This window comes from Lutra lutra, chromosome 16, assembly GCF_902655055.1.
Source record: "Lutra lutra chromosome 16, mLutLut1.2, whole genome shotgun sequence".
Classification (NCBI taxonomy): domain Eukaryota; kingdom Metazoa; phylum Chordata; class Mammalia; order Carnivora; family Mustelidae; genus Lutra; species Lutra lutra.
The window spans coordinates 19,673,460-19,684,352 of NC_062293.1; positions in this window are offsets into that span (position 1 = coordinate 19,673,460).

Consider the following 10,893-nt stretch of genomic DNA (forward strand, 5'->3'; position numbering starts at 1 on the left):
AGGCAGCTCCTGTCAGCTTCCCCTTCAAGAAGTTTTCCAGTTTAACTCAACAAACATTTCCTGAGCAAAGCGCCTCGCGCGACTCCCTGAGGATTCAACGTTAAACCCCCATGTTCTCAGGGACCTTGACAATGGGGTGGGGCTGAGAGGCCCGGTCTTCGACAGTTAGGTCAAGTGGACCTTTAAATTAAACTTAATAATAATAAAATAATAAAATAAATTTAAAGCAGAACTTTAAATTAAAGCTGAATCCATTTGTCCAAATATAAATGACTTCTTTTTTATTTTGTCCTCAGTGAAGATGACTCAAGACTTACTAATGCCCTCTGGGGAGATGAAGTATGGGAAGCAATGAAGATGGAAAATTATAGAGGCCCCCCCATTTTTTTTTTTTTTTACAGGTACACTAGCTGGGCACTCCTCGGGCACTTTCTCCACAAACAGAAACTCAAAGGCTTGGGGCTCTTGGTTCGGGAGGAACATTAAGGAACGTTAAGGAAAGGGTCCAGAAAGTACAGTCTGGTCTGTTATTAAGTAAGCACAGCTGGTTCCAGTGTCCTGGTGCCTCCTTCTCCAAGAACAAGTTTGACTCACTCACTCGAACAAGTTTATTTGCCGACAGGAAAGTGAGGAGGAAAAGGAGCCAGAATTTGCCGCACACCTCATCCAAAAATTGCATTTCTTACCAAAAAGAAATTCTGACTTCACCTGCAGCCACGTCCTCTGTTCTGGGTGGGGCTCTGGGTGCTGTTGAAGGAGCTGCCTTGCCTCACTCAGCTGTCATCACCGGAGAGGGTCTTGTCTGCACATGAAAGCAGGCATGCAAAACCCAGCTTGGATCTGGGGCTTTGAGCAGAGTAGATTTCTCTGAAGGATGACAGCTGAAATTGTACAAGATACAGTTTTACTTTTTTTTTTTTTAATTTCTTTATTTGCTTTTTTTTTTTTTTTTTTCCTACCTGGTGATCAGTGGGGGTAAGGTGTTCAGGGGTAGACAGTAGACACTGGCTGGATGGATGACTGTCACCTTTTCGATGAGTGACCCTGTTGATTTTTTACAAAAACAGATTGGGGAAAGCAGGTGGAGGGAGAGGTGGGTTAATCATTGTTAGCCGGTGAAAATGGCTGATTTATCGCTGGCGTGGTGAGAAAGTTCAGCTTCAGGACCTTGAACTGTGCATCTATTGACCAGGTGGGGGGAGCGTGGTTCATGTCTCAGGATGGGCTGGACATTTTGTCCACAGAAAAACCCCGGAGGGCATTTGCTTCACTGTCAACAGTGAACAGCTGCCTGCTCACTACCTTCTCCTTCCACCCCAGGGTCTGCCTTCTACCAACATCAGGTGGACAATGGGAACTTTGACAGGAAGCATGGACAGGCCATCCTTTGCCTCCCCCCACCCCCCATCTTCCTTCACTGTCCTCCCTAGAGAAGCTGTTGTTCCCTCCAGAGAATATCCTGTTTCCACAAATGGTCAACCAGTCCCCTCCCCACCAGATGGTAGACAGTTCTCCTGCTCCTCGTCAACCCTTGGGCAATGCCAAATCACGTGAGCCCTCAGGACACATTCTTGCTGTCAAATTTCATCCTTCCCGCCAGGAGTTAAACTTTGTCCATGGTGCACTGCAGAGGCAGAGGCACGGGAAGTAAGTCTCCAATATAGTGGTTGGAACCATTTGCAAAAAGCTCATTTTCCCCTTCGTTCTGGTCTGTACCCCGGAGGCAAAGAGGGGCTATCCAAGGTGAGACAGGAAATGTGACTCAAGCTAAAGATGCCATCCCTTCCTTGCTTCAATTCAAGGCTTCTTCGAAATTCTTTGAAAGAATTGGGACCGAGGAAAGAAGAAGGGAAACTAAGTCCTGCAGCCGCAGAGCTTAGCCCGGTGGGAGGTGGAGTGAGGTGGGGTCTGCGGGAGTTGGGGGGGTAAAGGTGGGTGTGGGACAGAAGGAGGGTCTTGATTTCCCTTAGAAGATTCTCAGAGACACCCTCAGGCCTCCCGCAGGCGGCCCTGAAGACCACCCCTCCCCCACCGCTATTGCCAGGGTTTAGCAGGAAAATAAAAGATTACAAGGGAAGATGAAAGAGCTGTGTGACCTTGGCTGAGTCACTACAGTCGTCTGGGTTTGACTTTTGTCAACAGTTTTGATGAGACTTGGTGACCGTCACCCTTAGTCCTGTGTTAACACTCCCGAGTCTTTGGTGCTCCCTTGAAAAGTAGCTCCCGTGACGTGGTTCCTGACTTTTAATGACCCAACAGAAGTCAATGATTCATTATTGCTAGAAGGAGAAGATAAATGTACTCATATCTTCTTCATTAAAATATTTTCCAAAGTCCTGTAGTTATGGAGCACCTGGCAGGCTCAGTTGGTGGGGGGGGGGGGGGGCTCTTGATCTCAGGGGTGGATCTGAGCCCTACACTGGGTATAGAGATTACTTAAAAAAAAAAAAAAAGGCAACATAATCACATAGTTTTTAAAAATTCAGAGTTCAGGGCGCCTGGGTGGCTCAGTGGGTTAAGCCTCTGCCTTCGGCTCAGGTCGTGATCTCAGGGTCCTGGGATCGAGCCCCACGTGGGGCTCTCTGCTCAGCGGAGAGCCTGCTTCCTCCTCTCTCTCTGCTTGCCTCTCTGCCTACTTGTGATCTCTGTCTGTCAAATAAATAAAATAAAATCTTTTAAAAAATAAATAAAATAAAATAAAAATAAAAATTCAGAGTTCAAAGGAATATTCAGTGAAGCCGGTTCTTCCTCCCACCTCTGGGCACCTTCCAGATACCAGTATGCAGCCCAGAGCTGCCAGGCATCAGGGGTCCAGGAAGCCCCCTGAGGGTCTCCAGTAGAGGGGAGCTCCCTGCATAGACACTGGAAGCCAGTCCAGATGGAGACTGGAGGAGAGGGGGCAGTTCCCCCTTCCCTTTCCCCCTCTCTTTCTCCCCCAGCTCTGCCCTGCAGTCTTTTAATCAACTCTTTCCTTAATGGCCAGAGCGCTTTTGTCCCAACCAAAACACCACGCTGCACAGCCAGTTATGAGCCCTTCCCTCTTCCGGAGCCCAGCTGGGGGGAGATAATTAGGAAATCAGTAGTCTTGGACCCTTTGAGCCCACACCTTACCCCCTCTGAGAATTCCCCAATGAGGACCACAATGCAGAGAAAGAGGAAGAGGTGAAGCCTGGAATTGTCCTGAAAACAAACAGTGAGGTTTCCCTGCCCCCCAACCCCCACCCCCAAGCCTGCAAAGGGCCAAGGAACTATTCTGAGCTATGAAAACACGGCAGGGCTCTGCTAGGAAGTAAACAGCCGTCTGTCCCGCCAACGCCTGTCTCCTTGGACACGAGTCCTGACACTGCTAGATCTCTGGCCAGCAGGCAGGAGACAGAGGGAGAAAGGCAAGGAGAGTCTTGCATGCCTCCCTCCTCTAGGATGAAAGGTAAAGACAGTGTTTGCTCTATTTTTAGGATTTTAAAGATTTCCTTCACTGTAGTAGGGCTGAAGTGGAAGGAGGGTGACACTGGAGTCCCGGAAGTTCAGGGGATCTCTCCAACCTTGAATTCCAGAAAGCAGGACGCCTGCTGCTCCCTCCTCAGCCCGGTCCAACTTCTGTCTCCTCTGCTCTACTGGGAAGTCCCCATGACCTTCTCACTGTCATATCTGCTGGTTGGCCTTTTCTCATCCTTCTTCCTTGATCTTTTGACTACATCTGACACTTCTGACAGCTGTTTTGAAGGGTTCGCTCTCTTTGTGTTCAGGGTTGCTCCAGCAAGCTCTCCTCTCCTCTCCTCTCTCCTCTTCCTCCTCCCATGGCATGATGTTGGACGCGGCTTGGACACCACTTGGGTGTCCCACACATTCCTCAAATCCACGAGTTCTTTCCAGACCTGTTCCTCCTCTGGACTTTCTTGATTTGTATACACCTCTCTTCTTCCTCCATCCTTTAGACACTGAGCCTGGTAACCTTTGAGTCATCCTTGATGCTGCCTCATTGGGTTCTGACCATATATTTTCTATTCTTGCTGCTCCTTGTCAATCTCTCTGCCTAGACATGTTAGTTAGTCCCTTATTGAATGATCTCCTACTGCCCTTCTCGCTGACAGCCCAAGCCCTCCAATAGACTACTGGCAAAAGAGTCTTCTGACAATACAGTTCTTCTCACTGGTCACCTAAAAAATATCCAGAGGCTCCCCATTGCCTCCAGAATGAAGTTCAAATTCAAGCTTACTCACAATCAGACCCCAGGTTATCTTTCTAGCCTTATATTTCCAATCTCTCCTTCATGGATCTCTCACTCTAGTTCTATATTAGATGGGTTTGGATTTCCCTGATACACCTTGGTTTTCCTAAATTTGCTCTTCCCTTCACCTGGAATACAATTTTCCCCATCCCCTCATGTCCAGATTCTTTTATTTTTTATTTTTTTATTAACATATAATGTATTATTAGCCCCAGGGGTACAGGTCTGTGAATCGCCAGGCTTACACACTTTACAACACTTACCATAGCACATACCTTCCTCAATGTCCATAACCCAACCACCCTCTCGCTACCCCCCTCCCCCTTCATGTCCAGATTCTAACCATGTTCAAGGGCAAACTAATAAAGCCTTCCCAACCCACTAAAGCTCACCCCTCCTCAACTGTAAAGGAACAAACTGACCTGAACTCCCCTAGCACTTCACTGTTCTGATCTTGGGGCACTCCTCATGTTCAAACCTTGCATTACAGTTGTTTTTCCTATGTCTCAACATTTTCCCTGCTGTTCTGAGCCCTGGGGGCCATGAAAACATCTCTTCCAACTTTCAGAACTGAACTCTGAGTGTTTATCATGGTGGCCTATGTAGATGGCTGTGACAGTTCTCAACACGGCCCCCTGTCCTTTTGCATTGTGACTTTGCCTGTCTTCCTATCAACTTGTGAAGTTTACATCTCCATCCTTTGACTCTGGGCTTGATCTCAAGCCTTGACTTGGAAAACCTCTGCTCACTAGGGCTATCCTTTTGGGGCTGGGCCACAAAGGGGAAAAGTCAAGGCTGGTCTGCTGAGACTCACTGCTGTATCATGTGACCTGATGGCCAGGCCCAGCCACCAGACATGTGAGTGACACCAAATTACACCATCCAGCTCCAGTCCTACTGCCAGAGATCTGTGGCTGTGTGAGTGATCCTGGGTGATTCCAGGAGAAGAACTTCCCATCTGAGCCCAGCCCCGATAGCTGACCTATGGAACAAATAACAAATAAAATGGTTTGCTGTTTTAAGTCATTAAGTTTCAGGGCGGTTTTTTTGTTTTGTTTTTTTTGTTTTTTGTTGTTGTTTTTTTTTAATTTTATTTTTTTTATAAACATATATTTTTATCCCCAGGGGTACAAGTCTGCAAATCGCCAGGTTTACACACTTCACAGCACTCACCATAGCACATACCCTCCCCAATATCCATAACCCCACCCCCACTCTCCCAACCCCCCTCCCCCCATCAACCCTCAGTTTGTTTTGTGAGATTAAGAGTCCTTATGGTTTGTCTCCCTCCCAATTGTTTTTTTGGTTTTTTTGTAGGGCGGTTTTTTAATGCAGTAGCAGAAGTGCCCAGTAGATGCTGGTTAATGAACTATGAAATACTGGCTAGTATTCATTGAGCACTTACTATGCATCAAGAACTGGTTTTGGAAAATTACATGGATTAACTCATTGAATCCTCTTAAAAATTCCAAGGTAGGTCTTATTTATTTATTTATTTATTTATTTTTATTTATTTATTTATTTATTTATTTTTATTTGACAGACCGAGATCACAAGTAGGCAGAGAGGCAAGCAGAGAGAGAGGAAGGGAAGCAGGCTCCCTGCTGAGCAGAGAGCCCGATCTGGGGCTTGATCCCAGGACCCTGGGATCATGACCTGAGCCGAAGGCAGAGGCTTCAACCACTGCTTCAACCACTGCGCCACCCAGGCGCCCCCCAAGGTAGATCTTATTACTGTCCCCATCTTACAGGTGTGGAAAGTGAGCTACAGAGAAATTAAATTCCTCTAGGGTGACATTTGCCAGATCCAAATGCCAGCAATCTAGCTCTAGAAACCCCACCATGAACACTATGCCATGTTGTGGAATGAGGAAAACATGAACTCATTGGGGATGTTGCCTCACAAACACCTTTCCCACATGCATGCCCCATTCTACAGCATTTGGGGGGTCAATACTCAGCCTCTGCCTCTAACTCTCCCACCCCATGCTTCTTGGGGTCCATCCCAGGCTCTGGACCTCTCCTGTCTGTTTCAGGAAAAGCCCAGTGTGGAAAACTGATTTCAGATCTGCCAATGTTCACCTACTCAGAAACCTTCTGTGCTATCTCCCCCTCTTTCTGTGACCTTTGCTTGATAATGTTTCCAGCGGTGCAGGTCTCATCTGGAGAGGGAATGCTCAGGCTCAGCGTGTCAGTGTCGCCCTTTGGCCCCATGTCCTGGCCTAACCTGTACGGCCTGGGTGATTTTTCACTTGAAATCCTGGGGCTTTCTTAGATCTTCCTTTCTGAGGTAGTCAAAAAGGAAAAACTGGATATGAAATGGCTTCTTATAAAGCAGAGAATTACTTGACTATAGCAATAGTTATTGTTTGTTCAGATTTCAAGAAAGATGTATTTAAGCACCTGTAATGGGCAGTATGGGTCACCCATAATGCTAGGCACCAGGCCAGTGAGGCCAACAGGACATGGGTCCTGCCCCAGAGAGCTCAGTCTCAGATGGGGAGCGAAGGGAGGATACATGGAGAGAGTGAACTAGAATTCAGCACTGAATCTCTTTGTAGGGTTCTGTCCAAAGTACCAAGGCAACAGGGAGAACAAAGCAACTAGGTTTGCTCGGGGAGTGCTATTTGAGGATGAATAAATGCAGGAAGGAGTAAGGGAGGGGGAAGAGGGAGGAACCAGAGGAAGGAAAGAGGGGGTACAGAGGCACGAGTGGATGGGAATGGACTGGGGAAGGCCACATGGTTGGAGCATCTGGAGTGTGGGACATCAGGATGGCAGGGGGTGCTGAAACTGGTTTGTGAATGATCCCATATGTCTGGCAGAGAGTAAGGAGTTCTGAGGATTTATTTTCACTTTTATTCTTTTAGAGAGGGAGAGAGAGAAAGCGCAGGTGCATGTAAGCTGGGCTGGAGATGCAGAGGGAAAGGGAGAATCTTAAGCAAGCTTAAGATTCCATCCAGTGTGGAGCTTGATGTGAGGCTCCATCTCACAACACTGAGATCATGACCTGAGCCAATATCAAGAGTCTGATCATTAACCAACTGAACCACCCAGGCGCCCCCAAGGAGCTCTGAGGTTCAGCTGGCCAAGGAAAAACTGTAGGAGAAGGGAAGGAAGGTGAGGATTGGCTCACACTGAGTTTCTGCTCTGGAAGTTAGATGTGAAGTCTAGGCAAGGCTGGGTGAGTTGTAGCAGGAGAGTCTGGCTGATGTCTCCAGGACACCCCATGATGGTTTCTTGGTGAATTCACCACAGTCCAAGGGAGGGACCTAAGTCAGAAATCAGATTCATCAGATCACCCAGGGGTGATCTAATTAAGATCTAAATTTATCAAAAGAACACCTGCAGGTGAATCTTCATTTATGGTAACTGTCAAAGCAAAAGCAATTTTTAACAGAATTTTAAAACAGAATATCAATTAGTTCATGTATACAAGAGATATAATTGACTTGCCCATTTTCCTTCCATGACCAAGGTGTGGTGGGAAGCTGGCTCAAGGAGCTGGGAATCAGAATCAGAAGTTGATCATGGGCTACGCTTGACAGTGTCTCATGCCTCCAACCAAGTGGCTAATGTGCCTCCAGGGCTGGACATGCCCGGGCTTGGGCTGGCTCCTCTGCTCTAGACGTGATCAGATTGTCCCACTGGGTTGGATTCACTAATGCTCCTTTCCTGCACCTTTTTTTTTTTTTTTTAAAGATTTTATTTATTTATTTGACAGACGGAGATCAGAAGTAGGCAGGCAGAGAGAGAGAGGAGGAAGCAGGCTCCCTCTCTGCTGAGCAGAGAGCCCAATGCGGGGCTCGATCCCAGGACCCTGGGATCATGACCTGGGCTGAAGGCAGAGGCTTTAACCCACTGAGCCACCCAGGCGCCCCTACTGCACCTTCTGATGAACATATTATTTATATATTTTAGAAACATTCTTTGTAGATCTTTATGTATCAATATTCCTCCGGCAAGCTTAGAACTGAACTGCTGTCCCAGAGTCTTCTCAACCTTGGATACATGTTAAAATCACCATGGGGAAATTTAAGAGCTGCTAATATCTGAGCCTCACCCCCCAGGGACTCTGATGTGATTGGTCTGAGGTACAGCCTGGTATGCAGAGTTTTACAAGTTCCACCAATGATTTAATACACAGTCAAGGTCAAGAGCCTTTGCTTTAAGGCGACTGTGCATATTTCTGTTCTGGTCCATTGCATGTTGATTTTGCTCTTAGAGGGTCACTTACCATGGATCAGGTACCAAGTTCAACAATACTTCTCAAACATCACCTTGTTGAATTCTTTAACCAGGCCTGCCAGGCAGTGAGGAAGTGCAGTGGGATAGGAGAAAGCTGTCAGCTATAATTCCACAAAGGCTTGGGTTCAAGCCCAGCCGCCTGTTTACTAGCCAGATGACTTGGGGCAAGTTACTTAATCCCTTGGAATCTTAGTGTTCTCATCTGTAAAATGGGAGTGATAATAATATCTGCTTCTCAAGGTTGTTGTGAGGCAACAGATGGAAATTACCTCACCTGGGTTGGTCTTCATCATACTGGCTCCATTTCAATGAGAGAAGCAGGAAAGACTGAGACTTCACTTTTCTTGAGGGTGTTTAAGAAAGGGGGAGTCCCCCCCATCATATTCTGGCACACAGATATAAGGTCAAGGAGTATAAGGAACATGCCATGGGCAGATGTCTGGGATAAAAGCCTTAAAATTGATTTCCAGTCACAGAGTCCAGATGTGGGGAGGAAGAGGAAGAATTATATAGAACGTGCAGATACCTGCCTACAGAACCTGAGTGGACCAAACATGGCCAACCATCGGCCATGGGCCAAGTATTGGAGGGGGGACCTGAAGCAGGTGCCACTAAAAGACCAGCTCGTATGGATAGTGTGTGTGTGTGTGGTGGTTGAGGTCCTTTCAGTGGGGTCTGTAGGTCCAACAGTCCCCGGAGACCCACATTCCCAGAGTTCTTTCCCACTCACCAGGTTCCCCCTATAACTCTGACCCTTTGGATCTCTCTGGGGTATTCCTCAGGGTCCGGTTGCTCTTTTTCTTGTAGCTGGAAGCGTGTGTTCCCAGGAAGGTCTTCCAATGAGGCTGCCTCAGGGCTTTTCCTGAGTGCTCCCTGCGCACCCACTCCTTCGGAGTGGCTCAGATTATCTCCTCTGATTCCAGTGGGGAGCCTATTGGTTAGCAGGTGAGCCACAGTAGCAGAGCCCCTCACACAGACCTCAGCCTGGGGACACGTGTCCCCTCTCCCCATTCTTGCAAGAGGAGAAGCAAAGCTGGAACAGCCAAGAAAAGCATTCTTGGCTCCTCCCCGCATTTCCTTGGTGCGGGCTGGGGGGAGCCAAGAGGAGAGCATCTATACCCATCATGGTTTAAATTTTTTCACACAAGAAAACACAAGAAAGCCCAAACAGGGTATTTATCCGGGCTGAGAGGATTAAGAGACACTAAACTGCTGAACTTAGAAACAAAATGGAAGGAAGCATCAGTTTAATTGTCTTAACCAGCTCTGCCTTCACGCCTTCTCCATCTGAGAGATTTCACCATATCCTGCTGCTATTCTTAAATCGAGTGTGGCTCCCATGGCTTTTAGTCTTTGTTTGAAGGTCCCTTTGCCAGAACTTAGTTCCTTTCCAGATTACCTGGTTAAGCCTGGGGGTGTAAGGCCATTCTCAGAACCACAGGATTTCCACGGTGTCTTGGCATTTCTCTCTGCTCTCAAGTTGAGCTGGACCCAAATCTCTGTGCCCTCAATTACCCTCTTGCCATGGCTTGCCCTCCCCTAGGGCTGGTCAGTTGCCTGGCCTTCCTCCTGGGAAAGGAAGCCCCTCTCTTCCTGACCCCACAACCCCGTTTTCTAGAAAAGAGACTGACACAAGTAGGCAAGCTATCCAAGCAGAGGTGTGGACACCACTTTCCCCATGGGTTTCTCTAGTCTGGAGTCCTCTCCCAATCTTACTCTTGCCCCCACACTCTTTTCTGGAAACTCTTCTAGTTCTTATTTATGCTCATCCACAGTATACACCCCAGGAAGGCCAATGGGGATGGGAGGCCCTGGAGGCTGTTGCCTGACCAGGCCAGGCTGGTTCCCACTGGGACACCCCTGGCTCGTTGGCATGCCTGCCCCTGATCAGACGGCACCAGGCCTTAGGGCCAGGCTCTGGATGCTTTCTGGTTCCTATCTTCAGTGACGTTCTGGTCATGGGGGCTGGCTGATGGAACGGAGGCCACTGTCACTCATGGCCCTTAGAACATTCCACCCACAAAACCCCCTGAATTGCTTCTGTCACGTGACCATCCTATCTCAAAAGCATATTCCCTATGGTCTCCATCCATGTCAGGAACTCAGAAGACTATTTGGCAGAGGAGACAGATGACAAGATGACAGGAGGAACATTTTTATTCAGGTACCGAGAGGAGGGAAACGCCAGGGAGCAGAAGCTGAAGTAGGAAGAGGAGGAGGAGGAGGAACTCAGGGAGGAGAAGGAATGTGCTGGAATAAGAAGGCCACAGGCCTGGTGGGGACGCTGCCCTGGTATTCGAGAGAACAGCTGGTCTCTGGAGGCCTCGTCTTCATTCCAGACCCAAGGACAGAGGAGGAGCTGGGAAGGCCCCAGAAGGCTTCTGAATGTTAATGACACTCAACTGTACATCTAAAAAT